Below are 14022 nucleotides of genomic sequence, written 5' to 3' on the forward strand. Positions count from 1 at the left end.
CATATCTGGTCACTGAATTCAACCACATATTATATTTTAGATAAACACATGCCAAAAGGTCAACATAGCCCAAATTTTTAATATCCTCAATTTTCATCCGATTGACTTGAAAATTGAACAGCATTTGCACATTGAGTCACTAAATAGGGAAACTAATTGGTTTTGAGGTAAAAAGGTCAAAGGTCAACTCAAGGTCAACCTTCCAAAATCATCATTTTTCATCTGAAAAATGGTCAATTTTCATCCTGTTGACCCGAGCTTTGATCAAGATTGTAAATTTTAATCTTCATGAAATGGACAATTTGCTGTATCAATGGAAAACTTTGGGGGGGGGGGGGGGGGCGGATTTTGCAAGTATCGTGCTACGCATGACGTCTTCTTGTTTATTACTTGCAAAATCGAAGATTTTTCAATTATATTGGTCGGTTCCGTTTGTGGTTCTGTCTGTTTGTCACCGGCCTACAGGTCACAATTCTAAACCGACCGTCACGAAACTTCACCAAGTTGTATAAGTCGTCCAAATTGAGAAGCTTATTGATTTTGAGGTCAAAGGTCATCTGGAGGTCAAATTTCTAAAATCGCCATTTTAAATCCTATTGACTTGAAAATTGAATAGCATTTGTATATCAAGTCACTAAATTGGAAAATGAACTAGTTTTGAGGTCAAAGGTCAACTTAAGGTCAAATTTAAAAAATCATCAATTTTCATCTAAGAAGCCGTCAATTCTCAACCGATTGACTTGAAAATTGAACAGCATTTGCATATCGAGTCACTAAATTGGGAAACATACTATTTTTTTAGGTCAAAGGTCAACTCAAGGTCAAACTTCCAAAATCATCACTTTTTATCTGAAAAAATCCGTCAATTTTCATCCGATTGACTTGAAAATTGAACAGCATTTGCACACTGAGTCACTAAATAGGGAAACCAACTATTTTTGAGGTCAAAGGTCAACTCAAGGTCAACCTTCCAAAATCATCATTTTCATCTGAAAAATCGTAAATTATCCTTCTTATTGACCCGAGCTTTGATCAACATTGTCAATTTTAATCTTGATGAAATGGACAATTTGCTGTATCAATGGAATTTTTTTTCTTGGGGATGGGGGTGGGGGGGGGGGGGGGGGCATATTTTGCAAGTGTCGTGCTCCGCATGACGCCTTCTTGTTACTTGCAAAATCGAAGATTTTTCAAGTATATTGGTCGGTTGTGTTTGTGACTCTGTTAGTTTGTCACCGGCCTACAGGTCACAATTTTCAACCGATCTTCACCAAACTTCACCAAGTGGTAGAGTTGGTCAAATGCCAGAAACTTATTGTTTTTGGGGTCAATAGGTCAAAAGGTCAACATAGGCCAAAGGTCACCAACTTTGCTAAATTTCTAAAATCCTCAATTTTCATCCGATTGACTTGAAATTTGAAGACCACTTGCATATCTGGTCATTGAATTCAACCACCAAGAATTTTTGAAGTCAACATTGGCCAAATGGTCAACATAGGCCAAATTTCTAAAATCCCCAATTTTCATCCAATTGACTTGAAATTTGGAGAGGACTTGCACATCTGGTCACTGAATTCAACCACCAACTATTCTTGAGGTCAACATAGGCCAAATGGTCAACATAGGCCAAATTTCTAAAATCCTCAAATTTCATCCAATTGACTTGAAATTTGAAAAGGACGTGCATATCTCGTCACTGAATTCAACCACAAATTATATTTTAGGTGAACATAGGCCAAAAGGTCAACATAGGCCAAATTTCTAAAATCCTCAATTTTCATCCAATTGACTTGAAATTTGAAGACGACTTGCATATCTGGTCACTGAATTCAACCACCAAGTACCCTTGAGGTCAACATAGGCCAAAAGGTCAACATAGGCCAAATTTCTAAAATCTTCAATTTTCATCCAATTGACTTGAAATTTGAAGAGGACTTGCATATCTGGTCACTGAATTCAACCACAAACTATATTTGATGTCAACATAGGCCAAAAGGTCAACATAGGCCAAATGGTCAACATAGGCCAAATTTCTAAAATCCTCAATTTTCATCCGATTGACTTGAAATTTGAAGAGGACTTGCATATCTCGTCACTGAATTCAACCACCTAGTATATTTGAGGTTAACATCGGAAGGTCAACATAGGCCACATTTCTAAAATCCTAAATTTTCATCTAATTGATGTGAAATTTGAAGAGGACTTGCATATCTGGTTACTGAATTCAACACCAAGTATTTTTGAGGTCACCATAGGCCAAAAGGTCAACATAGGCCATCATGTATCATTGGAAAACTTTTGGGGGAGGGCGGATTTTGCAAGTATCGTGCTACGCATGACGTCTTCTTGTTACTTGCAAAATCGAAGATTTTTCAAGTATATTGGTCGGTTGTGTTTGTGACTCTGTTAGTTTGTCACCGGCCTACAGGTCACAATTTTCAACCGATCTTCACCAAACTTCACCAAGTGGTAGAGTTGGTCAAATGCCAGAAGCCTATTGTTTTTGGGGTCAATAGGTCAAAAGGTCAACATAGACCAAAGGTCACCAACTTTGCTAAATTTCTAAAATCCTCAATTTTCATCCGATTGACTTGAAATTTTAAGACCACTTGCATATCTGGTCATTGAATTCAACCACCAAGAATTTTTGAAGTCAACATCGGCCAAATGGTCAACATAGGCCAAATTTCTAAAATCCTCAATTTTCATCCAATTGACTTGAAATTTGGAGAGGACTTGCACATCTGGTCACTGAATTCAACCACCAACTATTCTTGAGGTCAATATAGGCCAAATGGTCAACATAGGCCAAATTTCTAAAATCCTCAAATTTCATCCAATTGACTTGAAATTTGAAAAGGACGTGCATATCTCGTCACTGAATTCAACCACAAATTATATTTTAGGTGAACATAGGCCAAAAGGTCAACATAGGCCAAATTTCTAAAATCCTCAATTTTCATCCAATTGACTTGAAATCTGAAGACGACTTGCATATCTGGTCACTGAATTCAACCACCAAGTACCTTTGAGGTCAACATAGGCCAAAAGGTCAAGATAGGCCAAATTTCTAAAATCCTCAATTTTCATCCAATTGACTTGAAATTTGAAGAGGACTTGCATATCTGGTCACTGAATTCAACCACAAACTATATTTGATGTCAACATAGGCCAAAAGGTCAACATAGGCCAAATGGTCAACATAGGCCAAATTTCTAAAATCCTCAATTTTCATCCGATTGACTTGAAATTTGAAGAGGACTTGCATATCTCGTCACTGAATTCAACCACCTAGTATATTTGAGGTCAACATCGGAAGGTCAACATAGGCCACATTTCTAAAATCCTAAATTTTCATCTAATTGATGTGAAATTTGAAGAGGACTTGCATATCTGGTTACTGAATTCAACCACCAAGTATTTTTGAGGTCACCATAGGCCAAAAGGTCAACATAGGCCATCATGTATCATTGGAAAACTTTTAGGGGAGGGTGGATTTTGCAAGTATCGTGCAACGCATGACGTCCTCTTGTTTGTCTGTCTGTTTGTCTGTTTGTTTGTCACCGGCCTACAGGTCACAATTTTCAACCGATCTTCACGAAACTTCACCAAATGGTAGAGTTGGTCAAAAGCAAGAAGCCTATTGTTTTTGGGGTCAATAGGTCAAAAGGTCAACATAGGCCAAAGGTCACCAACTTTGCTAAATTTCTAAAATCCTCAATTTTCATCCGATTGACTTGTAATTTGAAGAGCACTTGCATATCTGGTCACTCAATTCAACCGCCAAGTGTTCTTGAGGTCAACATAGGCCAAAAGGTCAACATAGGCCAAATTTCTAAAATCCTCAATTTTTATCCAATTGACTTGAAATTTGAAGAGGACTTGCATATCTGGTCACTGAATTCAACCACCAAGTATATTTGAGGTCAACATAGGCCAAAAGGTCAACATAGGCCAAATTTCTAAAATCCAAAATTTTCATCTAATTGACTTGAAATTTGAAGAGGACTTGCATATCTGGTCACTGAATTCAACCGCCAAGTGTTCTTGAGGTCAACATAGGCCAAAAGGTCAACATAGGCCACATTTCTAAAATCCTAAATTTTCATCTAATTGACTTGAAATTTGAAGAGGACTTGCATATCTGGTCACTGAATTCAACCACCAAGTATTTTTGAGGTCACCATAGGCCAAAAGGTCAACATAGGCCAAATTTCTAAAATCCTAAATTTTCATCCAATTGACTTGAAATTTGAAGAGGAGTTGCATATCCGGTCACTGAATTCAACCACCAAGTATATTTGCGGTCAACATCGGCCAAAAGGTCAACATGGGCCACATTTCTAAAATCCTCAATTTTCATCTGATTGACTTGAAATTTGAAGAGGACTTGCATATCTGGTGACTGAATTCATCCACCAAGTATATTTGAGGTCAACATAGGCCAAACGGTCAACATAGGCCAAATTTCTAAAATCCTAAATTTTCATCCGATTGATTGAACTTTGAAGAGGAGTTGCATAATTGGTCACTGAATTCAACCACCACTTATTTTTGAGGTCAACATAGGCCAAAAGGTCAACATAGGCCAAATTTCTAAAATCCTCAATTTTCATCTGATTGACTTGAAATTTGAAGAGGACTTGCATATCCGGTCACTGAATTCAACCACCAAGTATATTTGAGGTCAACATAAGCCAAAAGGTCAACATAGGCCACATTTCTAAAATCCTAAATTTTCATCTAATTGACTTGAAATTTGAAGAGGAGTTGCACATCTGGTTACTGAATTCAACCACCAAGTATTTTTGAGGTCACCATAGGCCAAAAGGTCAACATAGGCCATATTTCTAAAATCCTCAATTTTCATAGAATTGACTTGAAAATTGAACAGCATTTGCACATTGAGTCACTAAATAGGGAAACAAACTATTTTTGGATGTCAAAAGGGCAAAGGTCAACTCAAGGTCAACCTTCCAAAATTATCATTTTTCATCTGAAAAATCTCCAATTTTCTTCCTATTGACCCGAGCTTTGATCATTATTGTCAATTTTAATCTTGATGAAATGGACAATTTGCTGTATCAATAGAATATTTTTTCTTGGGGAGGGGATGGGGGGAGTATTTTGCAAGTATCGTGCTCTGCATGACGTCTTCATGTTTTTTTTTTTTGTTTTTTTTTGGGAACAGGATATCTCAAAAGGTTGTGGACGGATTTGAACGAAATTTGGTGGAGAGGTTGGGTTTGTGACGAGGACAAAATTATTTTTAAGTGATTGTTCACCATTGAGAGATGGAGCACAATACTTCAAAACGTTGTGGACGACTAATGGCAAAACTTGGTGGATGAGTTGGGTAAGTGACAAGAACAAGCGATTAGATTTTGGTCCATGTCTGTTGTGCATGAGCGATGACATCATGTCCGTTGTGCAATCTACACATCAATCTACACTAAATCATGACCTTGAAGACCCAAATTACCCCAAAGACCAAAAATGTCCCAAAGACCAAAAACACCCCGAAGACCATTTAAGACCCGTAAGACGCTTTAGTCCCATTAGGCCAGCTTGGACCCTTCACCATTGAGAGTTTTAGACCACTTGGACCTTTTTAGATCATAAATAAATAATATCACCATTATTACAAATGAAATGTTTCTATTATGATTGGTGTAAATCATGAGAGCACATCAACGCACATGGAGTGTGAGTGTGAGTCACTCACAACTCACATGGAGTCATTATTATCCTCAGTTAAAACAAGCATTTGTAAAGTTTATTATAGCACTCTCCGGATCTTGTAAGCAAAGCAAAACACGAGATGATCCGCCACCCACCATTCCCGCCACCCCTCACTCTCTGAGAAAGCAGACATGGTCAAAGATGCCTACCCCTGCAAAACAACCGCGATCCGAGTAATGCTAGTATTAATAATGGGTAGCTAGGTCTGACTTCCAAAATTACCGTTTGTTAGTACAGTTACAGTGCATGTGAAATCACAAATACAGTTTACGTTCATTTATTGTTACTCACGTTTAAATACGGGGTTTTTATCTTAATTGTAAACTACTGGAAAAAAAATTATGGTTGGGGAATTATCCCCCCTAGACCCCCCAAACTCTGCCGGTGATTATATCTATGTATGTATATATATATATATATATATATATATATATATATATATATTATATATAATATATATATATATATATATATATATATATATATATATATATATATATATATATATATATATATATATATATATATATGTACAGTGCATTCAGAAAGTATTCAGACCCCTTCACTTTTTTCACATTTTGTTATGGTGCAGCCTTATGCTGAAATCGTTTAAATTCATTTTTTCCCTCATCAATCTACACTCAATACCCCATAATGACAAAGACAAAACAGGCTTTTAGAAAGTTTTGAAAATTTATTAAAAAGAAAAAACTGAAATATCACATTGACATAAGTATTCAGACCCCTTGCTATGACACTTGAAATTTAGCTCAGGTGCCTCCCATTTCTCTTGATCATCTTTGAGATGTTTCTTCACCTTGATTGGAGTCCACCTGTGGTAAATTCAATTGATTGGACATGATTTGGAAAGGCACACACCTGTCTATATAAGGTCTCACAGCTGACAATGCATATCAGAGACTGAGAGAGATTGAGAGAGATTGACAATGCATATCAGATTGATATATGAACTACCTGCAGAGCTCAGAGACAGGATTGTGTCGAGGCACAGATCTGGGGAAGCCTACAAAAAAGATTCAGCGCCGGGTACCTCTAGCTGAGGTACCCGGCTTCGCCCGGGTTGAATAAGAATAATACAAATATATGATGAAAAGAACATGTATATTTTAGAGCAATATCACAGTACATTTCCTCCATGACGTTTTTTCAATTTTGAATTTCTCAAAACTTCTGGGTATACAACATTTCTGGTTTTCTTACTTGGTGCTAAGACATAAAGATTGCTTGGTTTTCCAACCCTTGAGCAGCCCACGTACAGCTGGCCATGGGCAAACGCTTGTTCTGTGAAGTTCAGGCCTCCAACCTTCATTGATTGCCCCTGCGCCCTGTTGATGGACATAGCAAAACATAGCTTGATGGGGAACTGAATCCTCTTGAAGGAGAATGGAAGGTCAGGTGGAATAAGTGGTATCCTTGGAATGAATACTTTCTCTCCTCTGTATTGTCCTGAGAGGATGGTTGCCTCTAGGACATGCGGCATCATTTGCTGGATTGTCAATCGTGTTCCATTACACAGCTTTGGTGGACCAAGATTCCTTAGAAGCATGATTGGTGCTCCCACCTTGAGAATCAACCTGTGTGTTGGGAGTCCTTGAGGCTGACGACTGTTGAGAAACTCAGTTGGGAGGTTTACTGCCTGATCTGCATATCACTTTGGCAAGAGAATCATAATTTCTTTCATGACCGGGCAGCAAACGTCATTATGTGCGACATTATGTCACTCCTACGGACGTGAAAACATTTGTTTTCCTTAAAAATATATTTAAAATAAATAAAATAGTACATAAATTAACAATAAAAGAAGCTAAAAAACAATTTAAAATACAATAAAAAGCACATTAAAAATATACAAATATGTACGTACAGTATACTGTACCTACGCGCAACCGCTGATTCTCATTCAAAACAGAGGCGACGTACAGTATTCCTTTACTGTGTCTGTGTTAGCCATGGGTCCGAAGAAGGATAATGCTAGTGTTTCCAAGAGTAATGTGGTTACGATGGACGATAAGATAAATCTGATTAAAAGGTATGGAAAAGGTGGAAAAGTGTCCGTGATAGCGCATCGACCTTATCGCGAATCGGAACCGCAATGCGTCATGGGATCGGAAAGGGGCAATAGCGCCGCCACAAACTACACCATGGAATTGCAGCTGGCCCGGTTTTTAAACCATTGATATTAAAATAAAAAGTAGCCTATAACCACCGGAATGTTATGCTGATTCCGAATCTGTGTCTAAAACTTTTCTCCGATGTGTAGTTCTTGAGTTATAAGCGGACATCCAGACAGACAGACACACACACACATACATACACACACACACACACACACACACACACACACACACACACACACACACACACACACACACACACACACACACACACACAGACACTCCTTTATATATATATATATAGAGATATATATATATATATATATATATATATATATATATATATATATATATATATATATATATATATATACATACATATATATATATATATATATATATATATATATATATATATATATATATATATATATATATATATATCTATATTATAATAGCCGTCGATGATTCTGTCTGTCTGTCTATCTGTTGGGTGTCTGTCCGGGGTGTGGCTTACTCGGTTTGCAGAGTAGCTCCACCTATAGCTCCACCCATTCTGGGAGTGGCTATAAACAAATATCCACCATTTTATTAACTCGCATAGCTTTGAGTCCTGTTTTGTAGGCCCGTGGTGTCTTGCTCTCCCCCAGTTTTATTTCACAAATCAAATTCGATAAATCATTTCATTTTTCACAGTCGCTAACATAGTTTTAGACTCGGTTGAAAAAAAACGGGAAGAAAATCCGATGAAAGTTGCCGTTTATAGAACGAAATGAATTCTCAAAGGCCTGTAACTTCAAGGCCATTGAGTCTCTCTCACGCCTTTATCTCCAATCTAACTCACCATATGATTTCATTTTTATCGATGGTTTTACTTTTAGACTCGGTGTCAGCAATAATTGAGAACAATCCACACACGCGGGAAAATGCAGAGATATATTTTTTAAAATCGCGTCATGGTGTATCATACACCGCCCAACATGACACCGCCGGCAATGTGTCGATATATATTAAAAATTCGCTTTTGCTTTTCCGTTATGATATATTACTATTTCGTTTGATGATAGTCGTCACAAAAACGTCAACAATGATGCCGACATATATTTCTTCGTTTTTATTTCATTCAACATATTAGCCGGAAGTAAAATATGTTTCAGGAAATTACCGAGAGATATTTCTTCGTTTTTTTTATTAGTTATGTGCGCATACACTTTAAATAGGTTTATTTGAAATCTTTAATTTTCCACAAACATTCCACACACGCGGGAAAATGCAGAGATATATTTTTTAAAATCGCGTCATGGTGTATCATACACCGCCCAACATGACACCGACGGCAATGTGTCGATATCTATTTTAAATTCGATATATCATTTCATTTTTCACAGTCGCTAACATAGTTTTAGACTCGGTTGAAAAAAAACGAGAAGAAAATCCGATGAAAGTTGCCGTTTATAGAACGAAATGAATTCTCAAATGCCTGTAACTTCAAGGCCATTGAGTCTCTCTCACGCCTTTATCTCCAATCTAACTCACCATATGATTTCATTTTTATCGATGGTTTTAGAGTCGGTGTCAGCAATAATTGAGAACATTCCACACACGCGGGAAAATGCAGATATATTTTTTAAAATCGCGTCATGGTGTATCATACACCGCCTAACATGACACCGACGGCAACGTGTCGATACATATTAAAAATTCGATATATCATTTCATTTTTCACAGTCGCTAACATAGTTTTCGACTCGGTTGAAAAAAAACGGGAAGGAAATCCAATGAAAGTTGCCGTTTATTAGAACGAAATGCATTCTCAAACGCCTGTAACTTCAACTTCAAGGCCATTGAGTCTCTCTCACGCCTTTATCTCCAATCTAACTCACCATATGATTTCATTTTTATCGATGGTTTTGGACTCGGTGTCAGCAATAATTGAGAACAATCCACACACGCGGGAAAATGCAGAGATATATTTTTTAAATCGCGTCATGGTGTATCATACACCGCCCAACATGACACCGCCGGCAATGTGTCGATATATATTAAAAATTCGCTTTTGCTTTTCCGTTATGATATATTACTATTTCGTTTGATGATAGTCGTCACAAAAACGTCAACAATGATGCCGACATATATTTCTTCGTTTTTATTTCATTCAACATATTAGCCGGAAGTAAAATATGTTTCAGGAAATTACCGAGAGATATTTCTTCGTTTTTTTTATTAGTTATGTGCGCATACACTTTAAATAGGTTTATTTGAAATCTTTAATTTCCACAAACATTCCACACACGCGGGAAAATGCAGAGATATATTTTTAAAATCGCGTCATGGTGTATCATACACCGCCCAACATGACACCGACGGCAATGTGTCGATATCTATTTTAAATTCGATATATCATTTCATTTTTCACAGTCGCTAACATAGTTTTAGACTCGGTTGAAAAAAAACGAGAAGAAAATCCGATGAAGTTGCCGTTTATAGAACGAAATGAATTCTCAAATGCCTGTAACTTCAAGGCCATTGAGTCTCTCTCACGCCTTTATCTCCAATCTAACTCACCATATGATTTCATTTTTATCGATGGTTTTAGAGTCGGTGTCAGCAATAATTGAGAACATTCCACACACGCGGGAAAAATGCAGATATATTTTTTAAAATCGCGTCATGGTGTATCATACACCGCCTAACATGACACCGACGGCAACGTGTCGATACATATTAAAAATTCGATATATCATTTCATTTTTCACAGTCGCTAACATAGTTTTCGACTCGGTTGAAAAAAAACGGGAAGGAAATCCAATGAAAGTTGCCGTTTATAGAACGAAATGCATTCTCAAACGCCTGTAACTTCAACTTCAAGGCCATTGAGTCTCTCTCACGCCTTTATCTCCAATCTAACTCACCATATGATTTCATTTTTATCGATGGTTTTGGACTCGGTGTCAGCAATAATTGAGAACATTCCACACACGCGGGAAAATGCAGAGATATATTTTTAAAAATCGCGTCATGGTGTATCATACACCGCCCAACATGACACCGACGGCAGCGTGTCGATATATATTAAAAATTCGCTTTTGCTTTTCCGTTAAGATATATTACTTTTTCGTTTGATGACAGTCGTCACAAAAACGTCAACAATGATGCCGACATATATTTCTTCGTTTTTATTTAATTCAACATATTAGCCGGAAGTAAAATATGTTTCAGGAAATTACCGAGAGATATTTCTCTTCGTTTTTTAAAATTAGTTATGTGCGAATACACTTTAAATAGGTTTATTTGAAATCTTTAATTTTCCACAATATAATTTACTTGCCATTTATCATTTGATGATTACGAGACAAATTCCTCTGAGGATCGTGACAATTCATGCGCTGCGTGGAAACTTCTATTTCCAAAATGAATGAGACGATCGATGAAGAACGCAGACTTGAACAGGATGCAGCAAGAAAACGAATGAGACGGGCGAACGAGTCCATCGACGAACGTCAATGCAAACTTGCGGGGTCATCCGTGGGAATCCCACGGGCATGGATGTGTGTGACATTTCGACATATTGAGTTAGATGCTGCACATTCATTTTTACAAAATGGTTACTGGCAAGTCATCAGATCCAGAAATGGTGTAAAAACCACCGTTTAGAGGCCATTTTTCCCCGCAAAGCGGGGGTTGGCCTTTTCGGGGACCGTGGTAGTTGTTGTTTTTTTGTCCCCTTTTTGAAGCAATGTTTTACGGCCGGATGCCCTTCCTGACGCCAACCCTTTTGCCGCCTTCAACGACAAACAGGGAATTACCAGTGAACTGGTACTCAATTAGCCGACCTCGGAAGGATGACAGCTGAGTCAACCCCCCTGGCATTAATTCGGCGATCGACCGAGATTCGAACCCAGGATCCTAAGCCGGCACCCTAGCCGCTAGCCCAACACCAGAAATGGTGTCATGAACACAATTTATTTACGCACAAGCACAAAAGCAAGACGGGCCGATTTCCGATTCCGACGGGCCGATTTGGAGCAAGAAAAAGAACGAGACGGGAGAAAAAGGAGAGAAACGAGACGGGGAAAGCCGATTGGAGAGGCGAGTGAGGCGCGATTGGAGAGGAGTGTGAGGCGCGATTGGAGAGGAGTGTGAGGCACGATTGGAGAGGAGTGTGAGGCGTGATTGGAGAGGAGTGTGAGGCACGATTGGAGAGGAGTGATTGGAGGGGAGTGTGAGGCACGATTGGAGAGGAGTGTGAGGCACGATTGGAGAGGAGTGTGAGGCGCGATTGGAGAGGAGTGTGAGGCGCGATTGGAGAGGAGTGTGAGGCGCGATTGGAGAGGCGTGTGAAGGATTGGAGAGGAGAGGAGTGTGAGGGATTGGAGAGGTGAGGGATTGGAAAGGAGAGGGATGTGAGGGTTTGGAGAGGAGAGGAGTGCTAGGTGGAGAGAGGAGAGTGTCAGGTGGAGACAGGAGAGTGTCAGGTGGAGAGGAGTGAGGGGTCACATATTATGTGAAATAACTAAATTCACACCATTTCTGGATCTGATGACTTGCCAGTAACCATTTTGTAAAAATGAATGTGCAGCATATAACTCAATATGTCGAAATGTCACACACATCCATGCCCGTGGGATTCCCACGGGTGACCCCGCTAGTATATATATATATAACTGTAAGAAATAGTAGAAACTCCAAAGTACGAGCAGGGCGTCTCATTTGTATTGAATATATAATCGTTAGATTAAATAAGACGCGGACGTAGCTTCAGGACGTCGATCTTTAATTGTCGACAAGCTTTCGACCAACAAAGGTCTTCTTCTGAGTCAGCCCCAAGTCCTGAAGCTACGTCCGCGTCTTATTTAATCTAACGATTATATATATATATATATATATATATATATATATATATATATATATATATATATATATATATATATATATATATATATATATATTGTTGCGGATATGGGATTTGCATCCATCCATATCCGCTTGTAAATATTCCCCTATTTTCTCAATACTTCCCAACTATCCCCAATCCCCCATTCCCTAGTCCCATTTTCTGTAAACAACACTCTGTAGACCTGACCTCCCCCTATTTCCCCCATTAAATGTCGTGCCCAGGTTCACCGCATCTCATGTAAGACAACTATAGGACATCTTGCTAGTTATTCTTAGTCTATGTCAGTTAAGGACTCGTTTCCATTAATTCTGACCCTTAGTTGCACCAGAATGTGATTGTATGGCACCGTTAGGAAGTTTAGGACCTCCCAATACCTCCCCGCAGCTCTTCCTCACGGTTCAGCAACAACAACAACAACAGCAACGGCAGCGGCGGGCGCGGGAAGTGCGCGTCCTCACTCCGGCTTGGTTGGTAGGGGGTGTTGGGAGGGCACCAGGCCTCCCCAACGAGCCGCCATCGAACATGTGCTCGACGGGGTTACCAAATAGGGGCTCCCTGTCAGCTCCTCGTCAAGGGCGGAGCCCGGTAACCCCCGCACCCAATGGAAGCGGCGGACCGGCCCCAGTGGGGCGGAGCCAACCAGCCGAGGGCGTGTCATTCCCCGCTGAGCATGCGCAGGAAGAGGGAGGTGACGTCAGATGCGCGCTGAGCTTGGAGCAAGCAAGACGTACCCTCCGAGCGCTGTGAGGCCTCCCCGCATCTTCTGGACTGGACCGTGCTTTATCCTGTCCCCGAGCCAAGGTGCACCTTGTGCCATCGAACTACCTGTCCCTCCCTGCCATCAATCCCTGTGTAAGTCAGCCTTGTTCCGTTTGTCTGTGGTCTGTCCGGGAATAGATAAGATTGTATTTAAGTGCCCATCTCTTCTGTGTCTTTTACCTCACTCTGCCGTGTAATCTACCCCCTTTTCTCCACCACTGTAATTATATCCTCCTCCGGAGGTCTTGAGAACTGTACCCCTTGCGTCGTTTCATCTATCCCAGTCGTCGTGTCCTTTCCATCATTGATTTGGCATAGCGCGATTTGGTCAACGTCTGGGTGGATCGGGTGAGTTGGGGAAGAATCGGGGGAACTGTTAGGTCGCGGCAATACCACCGCTCGGTAAATAACATCTAAACCGCGTCCGTAACAATTGGTGTCGGGAGTGAAATACGGACCCGAAGCGTGCTTAACGCGCTCAAAATTACA

The 14022-nt window shown here is 39.5% G+C and overlaps 1 protein-coding gene across 1 annotated transcript in view; it reads left to right on the plus strand.

Moving 5' to 3' along the window:
* The window catches only part of DHRS9 (dehydrogenase/reductase 9), a 42598-nt gene that overhangs the window by 6889 nt on the left and 21687 nt on the right, over positions 1-14022 (plus strand). The window lies entirely within an intron of this gene.

Source organism: Myxine glutinosa, chromosome 7, assembly GCF_964187855.1.
Source record: "Myxine glutinosa chromosome 7, kmMyxGlut1.1, whole genome shotgun sequence".
Classification (NCBI taxonomy): Eukaryota; Metazoa; Chordata; class Myxini; order Myxiniformes; family Myxinidae; genus Myxine; species Myxine glutinosa.